The sequence below is a fragment of the Lineus longissimus genome, chromosome 3 (assembly GCF_910592395.1).
Source record: "Lineus longissimus chromosome 3, tnLinLong1.2, whole genome shotgun sequence".
In the NCBI taxonomy this organism is placed as follows: domain Eukaryota; kingdom Metazoa; phylum Nemertea; class Pilidiophora; order Heteronemertea; family Lineidae; genus Lineus; species Lineus longissimus.
The window spans coordinates 10,178,750-10,188,096 of record NC_088310.1 but is presented as its reverse complement, the minus strand read 5'-3'; the positions used below and the strand labels follow the sequence as shown (position 1 = coordinate 10,188,096).

Genomic DNA, 9,347 nt, shown 5'->3' with positions numbered 1-9,347 from the left:
TTACGATGTATTCATGGGGTCGTGCCTTTTTTCCCGTGCTTTTTCACGATAGCCAAATATAATCAAAATGTCAAGGACATCGAGCGCCTTTATATTTTGCCTCATCAATGAACTTGCTGAAAACAGTTAATTTGTGTCTATCATGTTTAAATTGCAGTTGGGTCTTCGACGGTCTGGCGGCGAAGATAGAAAATGATACATAAACAATAATAATATTGAGTTCTTCTATGGCGCTTTTCCATCCTTCTCTGTTCAAGGCCAATTTGGCAAAATAAACGGTAAGTTAGAGAGGGAAACATTTTTGTGACTTTCAGAATCCTTTAGTCTCCTATGAAAAAGGCCAATGATCAGGCCTCCACATTACATGCAATTGCTCATGGACTTGATCATAGAAGGAATAATAAATAATCCAAACAATAGCTGTCTTGTTAAAATGCTTTATTTCTTGTTCTACATGTACCGTGACGCATCCGTAAGACGTGATGGAGGCTACATGAAGCACCAATCAGCCTCTATCTCCACTTCTTCAAGAGACTGAAGTCCGGTTTAAGTGGTTTAACCCAGAAGCCACGCTTGTTGGTGCGCCTTTTCACGAATGCTTCGAAAGCATAGTCTATTTCATCGTCTTCTACTTCTGAAATGTATGTATTAAAATATGACGCATTAAAAGAGAAGTGTATTGAGAGAATGCTAAGTCGTCACTAATGCACGTGAATGCAAGCCCGATGCACCATCTGCAGGAGAACTCTGTTAACTTCTCGTTTGTCCCGGAGTTGCAGTCACGCATACGCACCTGCACATGCGCATCTTTACCTTATAAACAAAAGCGCATAATTGAATCCTCGGACCCCATACACTACTGTACGTCACGTAAGCCCCATATCTCGAATTACTCTTCATTTATGAGCGAGAGACAAAACGCAGGAGTATTAAGGTTAAACGAACGAAGGCACTGTTGGTATGATATCGTTTCACGGTACATCGGCAAAATTAGCAGCAGCATATATCGGTTGGTCAAAAAAGGGCACCGAACGTTAATGGTTGTTAACAACTATGGCTACCAAGATATCCAGTGTATTATATGTTAATTACTGGACGATAGGTCCTAATTGTTTTTTACGTAATTCTGAATTTTAAGTATAACACATTTATATACTTTTAGATTTACTCCAAAGTCAAAATGTTGTGTCAAATATGCTCGCTAAAGACCAAATGTTTTTCCAGAATCTCAAAAGGATCAGTGTCTATCCTGATGAAAATGCATGCATTTCCTAATTTATATTTCTTCCTACTTCATTTTGATATTCTCCTTAATGTTTAAGTACGTGTAATGTCAAATAAAAGAAATGCCCGTCAAAATCGTAGCGTGTAGTCACCTATGCAAATTGCTTTTAGTGATGAATTGGCTCACCATCCTGCTGCGATACCACCCAAAGCCTCTTCTTCCATGCATGAACTGATGGAACTATTGTTTAAAGGGACAATATAGGGATGCAAGGTAAAGTTACACAAAGCCGCCAACAGGGGGCGCTCACATCTCACAGTAGGTCGAAATGATTCACGCTTGCACGAGGGATATATTTAGTTTAGAGCAAATGCAGCTCATAATCAGTGGTACAAGAATCGTCTGAATCGGTCGACGGGTGTCTGATCTACAGCTGCCGAAAGAAAGGGTATATTTCTGATGTTTAAGCTGTGGGTTTTTTGAAGTAATCTGTCTTTGATGATATCAGTGGCCACAAGAGTGCGAATTTTCAATAATTTCATTTTGATTACATTTTGATTGTACTTTAAAAAGCGGGAGTTTAATTTTATATGAGTTTTTCTTTTTAGATCACCCGATATTTTTTCCCTACCCATAGAACCCTAGAATAACTTTTGATTTTAAATTCTTAGGCATTTCAAATCATTATTCCAAAAGAAATACACAGGCCTCGTTTGGACTGCAGAGGTCAAGCCGGGTCTTTTTTTATTATAACGATCATTATCAGACCACACTCATCAAATCGGTCATCCCTGGGTTTTACATTTATCGCAGGTCCCAACGACCGACTCTGGCAATGACTCTTGCAGACAAGCGATTGATATATTGCATGCAAACTATGCGTCTGCGAGTCGCTTTACGAACTGATGACATACCTGCCGCCGACACTTGGCTGATTACCAGGAGTACCAAAATGCCGAATAGCATTAATGGGAGTCGTTGCATCTTCACGTTTTTACTACGAATTCTGAAATCAGAGGGACTTCAGGTTATGATAGGCAGATTTTATTCCAGCAAGAAGACTTCAAACAAGATTCAGCCCCTTTCACAACTACATATAAATGCAAAAGACTATTTAACGTGTGTAGGCCCAATAGCACGAAGCACATTGTTCGAGTGCTCGCGGTTTATTGGGTGGCACACAGGCCAATCGGAGCCCAGAAAAGTGCCAAATAGTACGAGATGTAGTACAGTGCGAATCGCGGAGAAAATAGTACTTTTTTTGTCCGTCAGCAGGATATCGCTGCTACAGCATTACAAAATTCCTTGAATCGGATGCTAGCGACGTTCTGATTGGACGAATTTATTTCGTGCCTTGAACTAAAATGAGACGAAATATCTCTACCGTGGAGGTTGTGTGTAGGACCGATACACCACGAAAAAACGTTACCATAACGATATAAAAAATAAAGTTGTGTTCCACCAGTTGGAATGTTTAATGTTAAAGCGAACACCTAATTTCCTAAGGATCGGGTATAACATATACAGCCCGCCTCGAACAATAATTGAGAACAGTGCATATTCAAAACCAAAAAATTACTTCTATCCAAATATCTAAACAACTAATGCATTCACTCTTGTGAGAATGGCAAGCCTTGAATGACCTGAAAATAATTTCATCCCTCAGCACCTTCACACGGTGACTGATCAAAGACAAAATTATTTTTGGTCGCGTATTCGTAGTTAATCTGGCATATGGAACGGATGGCGGATGATTACTTAAAAAGCTGTTGCCCCAACTGATTGCAAATAATGCAAGAGTAATCGCCAAGAATACACCCTGCAGTTATGCCTGAGTGAAATCGCGTACTACGAATAAGATAACTTTGACTTTGATTGGAGACCGTACATCAGTGCCCAGCGGATAGGACTGTTCTTAGCAAGATACGTAAACAAGAGCACATGGTTTGTCCGAGCAAAAATAACATTGTTGATAAATCATGAACCCTCTCACTGCATTCTTTTCCAAAAATGTATTCCTTCAGTTATCAACCGAGACTGCTGATAATATTATCACCCTGCAGGCATGGCAGGATGGTGAGTTTAGGTAGCTGAGGGCTCTTGGGTGGGCCTACTAGTTTGACCAATAAAATTAATGAAAATACAAGAAAACAGCCATTAAGTGATCGAATTTACTCACTTTAAAAATTAGCTGAACGTGTACGGAATGTATGTGGCCACATGGTGAAACATGTTTTACACCAACTAAATCCATATATTGTCTGTTTGTTGTTTTTTTTCGCGAGTTTAGCAAACCCAATAGTAGCCGATCGAGTCCCTCCACCCCTCCCACCAAAAAGACCACATCTTTACATGTTTTCCTTCTTACTCGATCGGCTGATATTTGTCCCTTAACTCTTCCTCAATGTCTCTAAGTTTCTGATTATGTGGGAGTTCACTTACATGTAGCATCGACTGGGCTGATCTGAGAAGCAAACCTTGTTTCACAAGTTCTAATCATAGACCCTATCTTACTTACCGGGTGCTGATATAGCCTTGCTTTTCCAAATTGTCAATTAGTCGGAAATACAAACTCACACGTTTGAGAAAGTTCGTGTGGATGACTGCCTTGATCATGCAAGTTGGTTTATTACAAAATAATGGGATATATATTCATAACATTAATTCAACAACTGCAAGCCGATGACTTTTTTTGGGTAATTATCAAATTGATGCGAATATTGATAGGCAGAGATGTGCCAACCTCCATTTAGTATGCTGAATTAAGACGATAACCTTTTATTGGGTTGTCTATTTTACGTGGTTAACGGTCTGGCGGTTATATCTGCTGCTTGAACGCAGCGCCTTGAACAGCAGGCCCAGTATTTGTATACCCAAATAACATCAGTTCATCAGTACACGCTTGCCGGGAGAGCGATTTTTGGCTACGGAATATTTCGGGTAAATTCGGAACCCTGGAACATGAGGAACAAGAGATGCTCGAGACGGCGTAATGCTCGGAATTAAGAATATTGGTTCTCCGGGGCTGGGATGTTCAAAACAAGGGTAACTTTAACGGAGTCGTTAGATTTTAATGGGATTAACTGCAAAGATAACGTCCTTAATGATGCCTAACATAACTGTTAGGGATAACGCGTCCTTTGTGCCATTAAACATCCGGACCCTGGGTGCTTCTGCGCTTCATAGTTAACAACATTTGAAAGAAAAATCATCATGAAACGTATCAATGAAGATCCAGTCTAACGCATTCACCCTTTCAGAACGAGAAATGTAAAACGGCAGACCAATAATCATGAAAATTCATTCACAAATACTAGTATGATTTCAAAACGAACTTCCCTCGGTATAACGGCCACTACAAGCACGGGCATTGGATTCCTAACCATGCAGTAGAAAGATGCAAGGTTATTTTGTGAAACACTGCTGCTGGGAGCAATTGATGACAATTCGACTCGATATTATTCCGGTGGGTAAAGGTATTGGACAGGTTTACCTTTGCATCAAAATGATATGTAAAATGAAAGCTCTAGTAAACTCACACAACTGTTGACATGGGGAAGCCCCCAAACCCCGTCCTTTTGACATATTTTAGCCAGTGCATTGGGGGAAGCCCCCCCCCCCCCCCATTGGACTCTCAGTAAGTCCTTCTGAGACGTTTACCCCGGGGCGATGGAGTGGAACCTCAAACCATCTTGATGGTACAGTCCATAAGTCCTTCTGACAACCATTACCCAGTCATTTCGTGCTATAGCTAACTCCCACCATGACCCTGCCTTCTGATTTGCTAGAGCTAACTCCAACCATGACCTTTGATTTTGATGCCGTTGTTTACCCCAACCATTACCCATCCTTTTCTTGCTATTGCTAAACTCAACCATGACCCTTCCTTCTCATAATACTATAGCTATACCAACTATGACATTTTCTTTTGATGCTTTTGCTGACCCTAACAATTAACTCAGTCTCTTCATGCTGTAGCTTACCCAAACATTGGCCCTACCTTCTCATATGCTATAGCTAACCCCAACCATGACCTTTGATTTTGATGCTATTGCTTACGTCAACCATTACCCATACTTTTCATGTTAAGGCTAACCCCAACCACTGACTCTTAATTTTGATGCTATCGCTATAAACCCAAACCGTGACACTATTACACTTCGTCAAATAACCATAATGACTCACCCGAAAAAAATGAATAAATGCATGTTTAGGATTCCAGCTCTTTCTAATGACATACTATACTTAAACTAAAATTTGGTAGTTAACATATAATCGATTAATCGATGAGTCAAGGAGGGTATACTTTTTTGAGTCACCCTGTAGTACACAATATTTTTATGTCTATTCTCGCACGAAAAATATCTACGAATCTTGAAAATCTATAGACGGGCACTTTTAATTTCTATAAACGTCATAAATGCCTTGCTCAAAGACACAAAGACGAAACAGTAGTGACCCTTCCGAGAATCGAACCCACGACCTCCTGATTATGAGCCCTGTGCTCCAACCACTACGCCACTGATCTAAAAGGTTTAAGAAGGGTCTTTCCCTCAGAGTTGGTGATGCGGACGTTGATCTTGTTGAATCTGTTAAGTATCTTGGTATAATTTTTTCTTGCAATGGATCCCTTAAGAAAGCAGAGCAAACATTAACAAGCAAAGCAAAGCAGGCAGTTTTCCAGTTGAATAAACATTTTAACATTTATCAGGGTACACAAGTAAAGCACTCCTCAGTTTATTTGATCTTTTAATAAAAACACAACTTCTGTATGGTTCTGAAGTTTCGGGTGTTTATCTTTGTCGTAGAAAGCAGGTATTTGGTGGGGGTTTTTGTCTATGAATTGATTAATACGAAGTTTCGTAAGTCAGTCCTAGGAGTCCGGCGTCAAACGTGTAGTGTTGCTGTTCTTGCTGAGTTGGGACGTCTTACTTTATCTTTTACTATTTTTGTAACAGTTTCAAATTTTATACATCATATTACATCAAAGAATAATGAGTTAGCTCAGTTAACTGTGAGAGCTGAGTTTAAGAATTTGCAATGTGGAATATCCAGGTTTTTTTACTTTCCAGCTAGTATACTTAAGTTTATAATAGGGGTCGACTTGGTAGATTTAGATTTAAATGCAATCAACACTTCGTTTGTGGAGAAAATGAGGTTGAAGATTAGGGACTCGTTAGAACGTATTTTGATTGATGAACTTAAGTGCAAAAGTAAGTCGGAGTTGTATTCTTCTCTCAACGTCAATTCCGGAAGAGAACGGTATTTAGATTCAGTGGTTAACGCTAACTTTAGGAGAGCCATTTCAAAGGTTCGTGTATCAGATCATAACTTTGATATTGAGTCTGAGAGAAGGAAAAATATACCTAAGGAAAAACGGATATGTTCATTGTGTACCTCAGGTGAGATAGGGTCGGAGTTTCATGTGATAATGGAATGTGCCAGGCATGATATGAAAGAAATTCGGACTAAAGCTCTGGAGGAATTAAAATTATTTACTGGTATTTTTCGGGGGTTGGACAGACAGATATGCTGGGTCATGACGTGAGTATAAGTCATATAGCAGAGGCCTTTCTGTGGAAAATTGTGAAATCAACAAAATAGGGCTGGGGATATTTTGATTCTATTATCACAAGAAGTTATTCGGTTGTTTGTTTTTTAAATGCATTTGATTTAGCTAGTTTACTTGTTATTTCATTGATGTTCAGCTTAGTATTGCCAGTATCATGTATATACATGATACTATTATACTTTATATGTCGTGTGCCTTTTTATATGGTGACTAATAAAGTTCATTTGAATTTGAATTATATGGATTTATTGATGAATACATTTCAAATCGGACAGAAGCCAAGCAGAAGCCGTCTTCAGAAACCGAACATTCACCGAGACCAAAAACGATCAATTTCAGAACAGATATGAACTGAGGGTACGTAGTTAACAGATAAATTTACAAAAACAGAAAGTTATCCACTCGCTGGTCAATGTTGTTTTTACTTTGTGTGGAGAGAAATCGCATGTTTGTTATCTTTTTCGTCACGTCTTTTTAAAAAGTTTTTTCTTTCATTTTCACTTTCCTTCGCCGCCGCCACTTGCTCCAAACTCTGTCGGTACTTCGGTGCATTCCTTCATTGAGTCGAAAGGGGACGGTAGCAGTGCACTATAATGCTTATGGGTCTACGGCAAGAATTTTCATATTGATGGACATATGGATTAGAAAGAAGTTTGTTTACATTTTCTATTATTCTTATATATACTCTTGACTCACCGATCTAACGCCGGTTCATTATCTCTTGGCATGACCGCCCCCAGCACAATGTGCATTGAACAGGCCAAGGCCCCTTCATACCTGATTGGCTCAGGGCATATCTGCCTGTCGTTCTGAACCTTTGTTGTGAAATCTACACAAAAAACGCCAAGGGCAGAGCATAATGACACGACCATCAGAAATGTTAGGCAACTTGGTGTCGCCCCCTATTGGCTATCTCGATTGAACAATGATGAATGGCATCGAAGGAAAATGGCAGTATATGAATGGAGGCTTGGCATATTCCAAAACGGTGTTAGATCAGTGAGTCTAGTGTAAGGCACCTTCTCCATAGAGCTATACCCTACACTACACTATACGCGAACAATGGCTTCACAAAGGGTGCATGACCATGAAACTATTGTTCGCGTATAGTATAGTATAGGGTATAGCTCTATGGAATAGGTGCCTAAGGCACCTTCCCCACAGAGGTATACGGTATACTACACTATACGCGAACAATGGCTTCACAAAGGGTGCATGACCATGAAACTATTGTTCGCGTATAGTATAGTATAGTATAGTATAGGGTATAGCTCCATGGAATAGGTGCCTTAGGCACCTATTCCATAGAGCTATACCCTATACTATACTATACGCGAACAATAGTTTCATGGTCATGCACCCTTTGTGAAGCCATTGTTCGCGTATAGTGTAGTATAGGGTATAGCTCTATGGAGAAGGTGCCTTAGACTCACACCTGTTGTGTGAGTTGATAGAAACAAGCCCCTTCCATTACAGTGTCAGAGGGGTAAAATGGGATAAAAATAATATATGCACGCCTTACGCCCCTCAAAATGGACTATTCTTCTGTATGTTCTTTTTTGTGTCGTCATTTTCTCTCCAGGTAAGCACGTATTTTTCTAAGGCAAATCGATACCTTTCGCTGCCATGATTGTTCGTTGCCTTTCAACATGTGTATAGAAAACGGGTAGGAGACGCCGTCCGATGGTCATGGCGTCATGATCATCCGTCCAGCCTTTGATTTTTTAATTAACTAGTCTTGGGTCGAAGAAACTGCAGTACATGTATATCAACCTCTGATTGTAATCAGCACTTCACATACGTATATTTCGACGGCGATTTTAGTGTGATAGGGAATTCATGGTTTAGCTGGTACATGGATCGACTTGGCCCAGCGGGCTGATCCTAGATGTCGTTTAAACGTTTTTTTAAGGTCTAAGTCAGATTTAATGGCTGGATATCATAATTCTGATGAATGTGCTTAACATCTTGCAAGCCAGTCTGACAGACAGAATTTAGATTAGTTAATTAATTTTGATAAGGTATGTTTAATAGATGAGTTCCTTCACATGCATCCCAGGCACACCTGGCAAGTCTGGCAGACAGAATTTAGATAAGCTAATTAATTTTGATATGTATATTTTATGGATGAGTTCGGTTCCTTCACATGCATCCCAGGCACACCTGGATGATCATGATGAATCATATGGCTGTGTACATTTTGATAAATTGCCCCATATTAGCATTTTTTATAATTTATAATTTATTTTCTTAACTTTTGGAAAATGTTTCAATGGATATAGGTAGGAGGGGTGTAATACATACCTTTACAAAGTTTTAGACACAGCTTTTCACGCATGAGCGAGCAAGGGCAAATTGCCTTAACCAAGTAAAAATTGGTTTGCACCGCAAAGGCCGGAATGGCATTTAAAGAAATGAAACTGACATGGAGGCAAAAGAGTTAGTGATGTAACCTGGAAACTTTGTGAAAAACCAAGCAAATGCGCCTAGTCTACCTTGCCATGGTCTTTAATCCAATTTGAATGCCATCCCTTTTCACGCGAGGCAGTT

General features: G+C 39.7%; 1 long non-coding RNA gene across 1 annotated transcript; it reads right to left on the bottom strand.

The window, feature by feature from the left end:
* Nucleotides 1–423: 423 nt before the first annotated feature.
* On the bottom strand, nt 424–3,850 carry LOC135485623 (uncharacterized). The gene is made up of 3 exons (XR_010446591.1): nt 3,744–3,850; nt 2,140–2,231; nt 424–634 (listed from the first exon to the last, which is right to left on the bottom strand). It is a non-coding gene; the product is annotated as an uncharacterized LOC135485623 (long non-coding RNA).
* Between the last annotated feature and the right edge of the window lie 5,497 nt (nt 3,851–9,347).